Raw genomic sequence first — 10,726 nt, forward strand, 5'->3', positions numbered from 1 at the left:
GTGTGCCTCTTGACGATGGGAAGTGACACATCTTGGAAACAGAGGAGAATATCTGTGCTTGGGGTACATCCCTGACCTAGTGGACAGTCAAGAGAGACTAGTGGGCTCCCTAAATGCTCATTCATAACTTAAATATGAAAAGGTACATCAGATGTGTCTGTAAGGTAGTGTGGGTTAGGATTGAGGTATTTTATTTCAAATTCCTTTTCATAATTTCAAACCTCTATATAGTATCAATTCTTGGGAAAACATTATCCATATAACCCCCCACACATCTAAAAAATGAAATGAGAACCTGACCTTTTTATTTTTTTGTTAATATAGTTGACACACAATGCTACATTCGTTTTGGGTGTAGTGATTCAAATTCTCTGTGCTCCGTGCTGGGCTCACCACAAACATAGCTGCCATCCAGCGTCATCCGTCCCTATCACAGCATCCCGGACGGTCCTCCGGATGCTGTGGCGGTAGCTCATGTGGCTCACTCACTCCGTGAGCGGAACTCCCACCCCCTTTCACCCATCTTGCCCATCTTCCCTTTGTTTGTTCTCTACATTTATAATGACCTCACCTTTGTTTTGAAGGGGGGTTATCATAATCTCACGGAAATCTAATTGAAAATCAACTCATCACGAATGTATTAGAAATCAAATCATTTATTTTTAGATCAAATGTGGTTCTCTGCTACTGAAATATATAAACTTATTTTAATAACATACAGTCACCCTTCCTTGACCCCTCCAAAACAATTTTTTTTCAGAGGACTATGATATTCAAAGAAATAAAAATATCTCCTAAAGTGGGAAATCAGTATGATTAATTTTGTGGCTATGTGCCAAACATTCCATATAAAATTAGAGAAGTTACACTAGCTATACTTAAATTTTACTAATTTTATTATTAAATTTACATAAACATATGAAGATAATGTAATGCATGTGATTTCTTAATACAAAAAGGTGCTTTTAGAATAAAATAGAAACTGATTTAAAGGAACCATGGAGATATTTTATAGATTTTTTTAAAAAATCACTTCACTGGTGTGGGGCGCCTGGATGGCACTGGTCAAGTGTCCAACTCTTGGTTTTGGCTCCAGCTGAGAACTCAGGGTCGTGAGGTGGTGCCCTGCGCTGGGCTCTGCGCCCCGTGTGGGGTCAGCTTGAGACTCTCTCTCCTTCTCCCTCTCCCCTCATGCTGGTGCTCTCTCTCACTCTTTCAAATAAATAAATAAACCTTTTTCTTTAAATCACCTTTTTTAAAAAAATTATATTTATTTTTTTGAGAGAGGGAGTGCACAGAGGGAGAGGGAGAAGCAGGCTCTCTGCTGAGCTGGGAGCCCAGTGTGGGGCTCGATCTCAGGACCCTGAGATCATGACCTGAGCGGAAGGCAGAGGCTTAAGCAGCTGAGCCACCCAGGTGCCCCGTAAAAAGAATCACTTCACTGAGATGATCAAAGTGCAAAAAGCTGCACATTTTGATGTGTATAACCTTATTAGTTTGGTGGTAAGTGTACATCTGAGAAACCATTGTAATCAAACCCAGGTTCTTCTGCCTGGTGCACAAAGACAGTCACTAAGACATCGAGTTATGCAGCAAACAAAGGGTTTATATAAGAGGTGACCAAACAAGGAGACAGAAGGGCAAGCCTCAGATCCACCTCCCCGAGGGAGAAGAGTAAGTGATATTTAAGGGCAAATGAAAAAGTCCCAGGTAAAAAGTTGCAGTCATGCTTCTTAGTCTGCAGCTGCACTTAGTGGTCCACGACCCCTTTGGATACCAGTTACACCATCACAACCACCTCCGGCATAAATATGTCACCTTCAAAAGTTTCTTACTCCCTTGTTTATTTATTATGATAAAACACTCAACATAAGATCTACCCTCTCAGCAAAAATTTAAGTACACAATAGAGCATTTTTAACTATTAAGTACTATGCTGTACAGATCTCTAGTTCTTATTGACGTTTCATAACTGGAACCTTGTATCTTTTGACCAATGCTTCCCCATTTCCCCCACCTCCGAGCCCTGGACATCTACCGTTCTATGCTCTGCTTCTAGGAATTCGGCTGTTTTAGATTTCTCAGGTAAGGGGAGTCCCTTTATATTCCCACACACATACCTACATCTCCCACAACCCCCATCCCTTGAGCACAGTGAGTTCAAATTCACTCAAATGACAGAAATAATTAGTGACTAAAATCTGTCACCTAACTGACATTACCAGAGAGCTAGATTTTTTATAACTGATATTTAGTTTGGGGATGTTTCAACCCCAAAGCTGTGAGGAAAAACACTGCAACAGTCTTTATACAGATCTGACCATCTTGTTTGAGCACCATGAGTCGATTAATAGGGACGGAGGTCCAGGGACTTGGGGGAAAGAAAGCACAGGAACACGTATGGAATCTGAAGACCAGCTAAGTCCACCAGCTGGAGAGAGAGAGCCAACTGGCAAAGCCTCCTCATGGATTGTGGAGAGGGAACCCAGGGGCAGAGATTTTTGACAGGCATGTTTCAAGTCCCTTAATTCTTATTAACCACCATAATCTAGTAATCGTCTCTCTTAACACTGCCTTAGAATATGAAGGAAGGGGCCCTGTCTTCATTCGGGGGCCATAAAGAAGAGGAACAAGGACTGGCTTAGAGTGTGGTGACCAGACGGTCGGTGATTATCAAGAACTGAGAGGAAAGTTAAATAAAAAGTGACAAACGACAACAGGACAGGCAAGACTCTAGGGAAATCTCAGAATTACCCAGAAGGGAAAGGAGTTTCTCGTGGGCAAGCAAACGGGAGTTTGTGCAATTTTCATTTGTATATTAATGCAAAGGATAATCTCAGGAGGCTGGAAAACATAAGGCCCTCCCGTTACACCGGGATTATGTGAACATTGTACTCCCAATTATGGGACTCTTTTCAATGAATCTGAAGTTACATTATGACTAGGGTAACTTTCTAATATATGGCAACAACTTGTTCAAACCATTCTACCTTCCTGAAGAGCTAAACATCTGGAATTGGAATCCTTTCTCTATCTGTTCTGTACCTGTGTATATCCCTATGAAATGGGACAGGAGCTCAGGAAGAGAAGGGAACTAACATTTTATTTACGACCTACAGAGTCCCAAGGACTTATAAATATTGTCTTCATTTAATCCAGAGAAACCTTCTGAAGGAGACAATAAATCGTAATTTAAAAATCAAGAAATTAGGGCTCGGGGTTGAATGACCTGCCCAAGCTTCAGTGTTTCTCATGCTTGAATAAAAAGAATAGATCCCTTTATAAGAATCACCAAGCTCTGGGTTTAAAACACAATGATCTGAGATACAAGCTATAAAAGCACCTTTTAGTTATAAATCACTACTGTAAAAAGAAAACTCTTATTTATCGAAGGGTAAACAATAATTTTAAATATCATCATTGAACTGAAAACACACACACGCACACACACACGCTCAGCCCTCAAAACACAGGGAACTGAGAATGTCTTCGGACCCCCGCGTGTGCACAGACTCTTGAGAAACATTACGATTGTACCACACTCACCGTTTCAGGCATCAACAAAAGGGCCGAACGGTGTTCTGTATCATCACAAGTAGAATGTCAGATGACTGAAACCTGTTTTAAGCTTACTGTAACCACATATGAAAATCCACATCCCTGATTTCTAATTGTAGATGAACTTCCACAATACGGAGTTGTGCTTTTGCAAATCTTTGTCAAAATCCGTCGGCCTCAGAAGATCCAAGCTGAGACACCTTTACAGCCTGACACTTACAGGCCATTATTTTTGGATCTGGTTTCCCCCAGGGTGCATCCCGCTCCCATGAGCATGTCCAACTGGTTTGCACGGTCTTGAGATGTGCTGGCAGCTGATCCGTCCCTCCCCCTCACAGTCTTACCTTGCTCTGGGCTTAAACAAACCAGTCACAACTGGCTCTCTATGTATCTTACACTTAAAGAGCAATTTCATATACAAATTCCCGGTCTCGGCTCACATGATACAAACTTAAATCTAAAAATAAATAGGATTTCAAGCAGGAATTTCCCTCATCTCAGAAACTGCACCAGCCACTTCAAAAAGAAGTGATCTGGCAGTCTTCCAAGACTCCAGCATGATCCCTCTCTGCACTGCTAGGGATAGATGTCACAGGCAAAAGCAAAAGGTTGACAAGTACAGATAGAAAATACATCGTGTGCGTCTTGCACTGGGTCCCAACTCATGCACTCCTCTGAGACTGTATCTCGAACTTCTTCTGTAGACACTCATTAATAATTGTTTTAAGATCTTTGATACCTAGAGGCTAAATCCCACTAAACATCACAAAACAAGAATTATATCTGACTGGGAACCCAGCCCCTTTCCCAACTGGGGATTTTGTTTGCTCCCCTTTTAGACAATATAATTAATTCAAGTGGATTGTGGACAAACTAGGTGAATTAGCCTAGAAAGTAACATTTTTTTTTCAATTTATTTATTTTCAGAAAAACAGTATTCATTATTTTTTCACCACACCCAGTGCTCCATGCAATCCATGCCCTCTATAATACCCACCACCTGGTACCCCAACCTCCCACCCCCCCGCCACTTCAAACCCCTCAGATTGTTTTTCAGAGTAGCATTTTTAATGAGCATGTACTGCCTGTCAGGGACCATACTGGATGCTTTACCGACTTATCTCATTGAATCCTCTGTAATCCCATGAAGTGGTTTTTACTGTGTAATCCTAAAAGCTCCATTGCACCCAGCCAGCCACGTACCCAGGCAGCAGGACCTCTAGAACCTCTATGGGAAGGCCTCAAGAGCTATAGTATAGGGAGATTATGGGCTTGTGCTAAACCATTCACAGGAAGCACACGTTCTTAGACTGGATATTTAGTTGGTGCAGCTTGGCCGAAAGTGAAGTGGAAGGACTTGATGACCCCCTCCCCGAGTCCTCCAGACCGACTTCCTTATGGTATCACGGCTTGGGGTGACGGCACTGGAGAGCGGCACTGCGGGAGCAAGGATTCACCGAGGATCTTACATAACTTCAAGAATGAGTACATGATAAAAATGCATGTGCTAACTTCAAAAAAATGATATAGGGGAAAGTCTAAATTGTATTTTTCCAACAGGAAAGAGCCAGTCATGACAGAAGAGACGTGAGGTTTTTCTAACAAAATGAGAACTGTGGTCCACAGCGCCCAAGAGTGTGTTTTCAACTGCTTCGTCTGCATTGCTGAAGGACTGGCCTTCTGATTTAGGAGGCCTTTTCCACCCAAAATGTCCAAACTTACCAGTTCAAACACATGGTGTCAGCAGAAATTGAAATCCAGAGTGTACATATTTTTTTCTCTCAATAGTAAGAGCTGAGCCAGCTGTTCCCCTGCGCCTGCTTTGGCAGGAAAACGAGAAGCAAATATGTGGGAGGGAAGGAGTGGTGTCAAGGTTCGCACATGCCTCGGAAGCCGTCGGTGACTCTCGCGTCGCACGGATTCGCATGTCAAAATGGAGACTTCCCTAAAGGATTAATACTGGAAAAAGAGTTGGGTTATACGTGCCTCTCTGACCTCTTGCTAGGGAAAAGAATGAATATCAAATCAGTCCTATATGTCGTTTTATCTCTAGCAAACCTTGGGAGAGAAATTTACTACAAAAAAAAATTTAATACATATATAAATAGCTAGTATTTCTTTCTTCCCTCATTTTTCCCCTTCCCTCCTTCCTTTCTTTCTTCCTAACAGAGGCCTAAACAATAAAATTGTCTTCAAAATAAATCTGTTTGTACTTTCACGTTAAGATGAACAAAATGTTTTTTCCCTTAATGCTAACCTCCAGGCAGGGACGAGTTGTTTTCGGTTTGGGGTGTGTTTGTTTTTGACTGGTGTGAGCCTGCAGCCCTTTAGGACCTGATATCTGCGACACGTCACAGGGGTACCAGATAGCGAGAGTGCCGGCTGGGGAGGGCTGAAGTTTGCGAGGCCGTATCTCCTTTTTGCTTTCTGCCAGCCAGAGCTTCACTTCCTGTGATTTTTTTCTAATGTGCTTTTCTGCCTTTTTGCAAGTGTTGACCAAAAATGTCAACATTGCTGGCTATTTCAATCCCAAAATATCCATGACCTTGAGCAGAACATACATGATTTCTTTTTTAAAAGGGAAATGGCAGAACTGATGGCAAATTCTTTATATAATTTTTTCTTCCAAGGGAATAATAGCTATCTTGAAAGAACCCAGCAAAATTGTGATGCTGTACTGGGGAATCTAAATTCTAATTTTAATAAGACTCATTCAACTAACCAACTGACAAATATCAATGTCACTGCTTCTAGGTTGAGTTAGAAATTAGATTCCTAGCCTCCCTTCCCCATTCCCCTGTCTCCTCACATGTGAGCCAACTGCAACATAAGAAACTTAAATGCTTATCTCCTCAAGCAAAATCTTAAGGATAGTTGAACTTTCACCAGAAAAGACAGGCAAATCTGATGAGAGAAAGATGAGGTTGCTGCCTCCTTGGAAAAACATAAGGTATCAATCACACCAGAGCTGGTCCTAGAAATGATGTTGAAGTGTGTATTTGTGCGTATTTCTTTATTGTTTCTAGTCTGCACTTTCTAACCCACTGGAGAGCAGCGCCTCCCTGCCGCCCTGCCGAGGCCCCAGTCCCTTCCCCGCTACCATGAGCCTTTTCCAAGGCTGCTCTCCAGCAGCACCCGCCGACGACTGCAGTCTATGCCGCTGTGGGTCAGTCCAAGTAAACTTGTTAATCTCACGAGTGTGCACTGAAGAGGGGTCCTCTCTTTACTCGTGGAACAAAAGATCTTTCCTTTGTTAAATGAACTTCTGGCCTCCTTGTGTGGGGTCGGGACTGTAGCAGTAGTGCAGGCAGAGAATTCCCTAGAGTACTCTCAAGACTGACTTCGATGATTAATTTTAGACCCAGGCCCAGCCACGGCAAGGAGTCTGTATAAACACGTCCCCTACAATCTGCATTTGAGAGAATTTTGTGATTTGTAACACTTGTACTTTGCAAGCTCCACTTCCCTAGTAGAGCACAAACACCTACTAAATTGTCTTTCCTTGAAAATAATAATAGTAAATCATTTGCCTGAATGTTTTCCCAGCTGTCAGCCTCACAACAATTTGGGAGGTGAACAGAGATGACCTTGTTTCCCAATTCTACAGATTGTGAAATCAACGCCCAGAGAAGCTGAGGACCATGTTAAGGGTCAAAGATCCCAAGTATTCTCCAAAGGCTTCCCTTTATGCCGGTGGTTTCCAAATGTGACATCAAAATCAGATTCTTGGATCCCACCTCCAAGAGGTCTGGCATAGGCCTAGAAATCTGCATGTTTGGAAAAGGTTCTCTAGTGATGCTGGTGCTCCGACAGATTCACCCTGATCAGGTAATAATATCAGGCAGGTAAGAAGAGGAAACGTTGACATAGCGTGGTGTCCCCTGTTGTCACTCCTCCAATCAATAATATGTTCAGTTGGATGGGGTCCCGATTGGAACCAGACCTATAGGGAAAGACTAGTGATATAAAGAAAGTAGCGAATCCAGATTTGGAGAAGGAGCAGAAAACTGAAGATGGATTCCACATTTGTAGTCTAGAGTTCTGTCTATGAAAACATTAATTCAGATTCCCCGTCCAGAGTTGCTGCTGACCCTGTTAATCCCATACACAGAGCTAGTGTGGAAAAGCTGAGGAAGCCATTCCTTCCAGAAACCCAGACAGGCACCCCGGAGGACGGAAAGCTCTCCTTTGGTCCGCACTGTGGAGCCACTTAAAAGCGGGAAAGCGGAGAACATTCTTCTTCATGCCAGTGTTTCAGCAAACGCAACATTCAGACCAGCTCTCGGACCGTGTTACATGAGAAATGCGAAGTCGCCACCGGGCAGAAGAGGCCTCAGCAGCAGGGGGTCACCTGCAAAGTGGCTCCTCCCATAATTTACAGGGTGTCTTCAGTTCTGAGGAGAGATAGGATTAACAATAAGGGATGTGAGGGGTTGCTGGGTGCTTTGGGCATCAGTTGGGCATCTGCCTTCGGCTCAAGGCAGGATCCCGGGTTCCTGGGATTGAGTCGAGCATCGTTGTCGGGCCCCCCTGCTCAGGGGGGAGTCGGCTGCTCCTTCTCCCTCTGCCGGCCACTCCCCTGCTTGTGTTCTCTCCCCCTCTCTGTCAAATAAATACATAAATAAAAATCTTTAAAAAAGAGAAAAAAAAAAAAAAAGAACAAGGGAAGTGGCACCAGACAGCCAAGGTTGGAATCCTGGTACCATGCCTTACCAGTGTGTGAACTACATCAAGTTATCTGACCTCTCCGACCCTCCGTTTCTCCATGTCCTGGCGCTACTATGGGGACCAAATCTAGGGTTAATCTAGGGCAGCGGCAGGCACTTGGTAAATGCTACTTGCTAACTATTACAATTACTATTTTTAGTTCTAAAAGGCAATAAAATAACAATATAATATTTGATATTTCCATTTTAATGAGATGCATATAATTCCCAAATCTGTCAGTTAGCACTCTCTGTTTACAAACACTAGAAATCTAGTCTAACAGAAGCAAAAAAAGGAATTAACTGGAAGTCACGGGATAGCTCGCGGAATAGAAAGAAAATCTGGAGAACCAGGTCTCAGTAAGGGCAGGATCCAGGCAGCTTTGGAGATGGAGGTATCGGGAACCAGCTGGCAGTCTCTTCAGGCCCCTGTCCTTGGGATAAATGAGCCACAGTCATTATTTCAGATGACTGTTTCTCACTTAAGGTTCAAATTCCAGAGCATCAGCTGGCTTGTTTGGGAGTTGAGTGCTCATCCCTGACCCAGGAGATAATGAGACATTCTAACTGAAACTCCCGCAAGGGGTGTCTGGGTGGCTCAGTGGGTTAAAGTCTCTGCCTTTGGCTCAGGTCATGATATCAGGGTCCTGGGATTGAGCCCCGCACTGGGCTCTCTGCTCAGCGGGGAGCCTTCCCCGCCCCCCCCCCACTGCCTCTCTGTCTACTTGTGATCTCTGTCAAATAAATAAATAAAATCTTAAAAAAAAAAAAAAGAAAGAAAGAAACTCCCACTAATACTCCAAGGGTCATTGAGTAAAATCAAGGTACTATTTCAAAACAGAGATGCCAGGCAGGCAAAGAGGACAGATGTCCATGATCATACCATCCAGTTACATTCAAAATGGTCTTTTATGTAATAGTTGGTAGGAATCTGCTTGCACTTTGCCACGGATATCAAGATATGTGATAAAGTCCTCTGGGTAACCCCAAAAGGACACCAGTTTAACGCACAATGTGTAATATTCTCTAGCCCAAGCTCCTCAAAGATTCTTAAACTTGACCTTCAATGTAAGACCTTCCCTTTGAACCCAGTGTAAGTATTGAGGAGAGCAGGAGCTGGCAGACCACATAAACTTCCCAGAGGCTGGCCATATTAATTCCATTTTAATACAGTAAGCAAATAGTGCCTCTCCCCTAAAATAGGAGGGGGTGAGCCAGGCTGAATTCCATGCCTCACTGGAAAAATCAATAGAAGCTTCCAAAAAAATATATGTAGTTTTCAGAAAGTTAAAACTTGACTCGTACAGGGGCACCTGGGTGGCTCAGTTGGTTAAGCGACTGCCTTCGGCTCAGGTCATGATCCTGGAGTCCCGGGATTGAGTCCTGCATTGGATTCCCAGCTTCATGGGGAGTCTGCTTCTCCCTCTGACCTTCTCTGCTCTTATGCTCTCTCTCACTCTCTCTCTCTCTCAAATGAATAAAATCTTTAAAAAAAAAAAACTTGTCTTGTGCAAACAAGAACTGAATATATATCAAAGGTTTTACTCAACCTGTCAATGAATGGAAAAAGCTAGGAAAATGGTAAAACTGGTATACAGAGCATTTTGAGGAACTGAGTATTTATAAACATTTTGAGGAAAAATGTTAGAATATGATTCCTTAGTTAGATAGTAAACTGGTGAATGTCTTACAGGAAAATGAAACCATAACCACCATAGCCTCTGGGCTGCCTTTCAGACCACAGAAACACTCGCACCTTGACTGGAAACAAACCCCTAAATTAACACGTAACTTCCCAGGCCTGAGCCATTAATCAACAGTAAGTACTTGGAGCCTCAAATGCGGGTGCATTTCCCAAGGTGACTGAGGAATCCCTGGGGGGCGAGGGCTTGTTGAGCACTGCCCTGTATGAGGAGGAGGAGACGTGATAGCTCTCTTGGCTTTATTTCCAAGCTCTGGAGAATTTTCCTTAACAAGGGGATGTCAGCAGGGAGCAAGGACTAAGCAGAAGAAGCAAAAATGGCAAGGGGAGGCCTGTGTGAGGAGATCGTAGGTAGAAGAGGTCTGTGTCCAGGGGCAGGGGACAAAAGCGGAGCAAGGATTTACCCAGGAGTTCCTGTATCAGGTTCCTCTAAAGCAGAACCGTAATGAACATTTGTAGTGGCGACAAGTCACAGGGCGTACTTCGCAAATAAAGAAGACACCAACAGCCTGTGTGGATTACAGGCTAGAATAATTGCATTTATTAAGATGTTTTGGTTGGTTAAATATCCTTGTCTTGTGTCCCATGCCACACAAAGTTTACTGCCTCTTAATTTAATATTTAGGTTTCTGTTTCTTTCTGGAAATAGAAAACATTTTTCTTTCTCAGCTCTTTAGTTTTTGAAATTCCTAAAAATCAATTTCTTGTCTCTTAAGTCTTATAATTCAAGAACAAAGCAGCAGAATTCCAAGAGTATCTG

The 10,726-nt window shown here is 43.1% G+C and overlaps 1 long non-coding RNA gene across 1 annotated transcript in view; it reads right to left on the reverse strand.

Annotated features, from left to right (window-relative positions):
- Window positions 1-3,826, reverse strand: part of LOC122902109 — a 37,155-nt gene extending 33,329 nt beyond the window's left edge. The window contains exon 1 of the long non-coding RNA XR_006383739.1: window positions 3,547-3,826. This is a non-coding gene — a long non-coding RNA (uncharacterized LOC122902109). The remainder of the gene's footprint in view (window positions 1-3,546) is intronic.
- Between the last annotated feature and the right edge of the window lie 6,900 nt (window positions 3,827-10,726).

This window comes from Neovison vison, chromosome 3, assembly GCF_020171115.1.
Source record: "Neovison vison isolate M4711 chromosome 3, ASM_NN_V1, whole genome shotgun sequence".
Lineage (NCBI taxonomy): Eukaryota > Metazoa > Chordata > Mammalia > Carnivora > Mustelidae > Neogale > Neogale vison.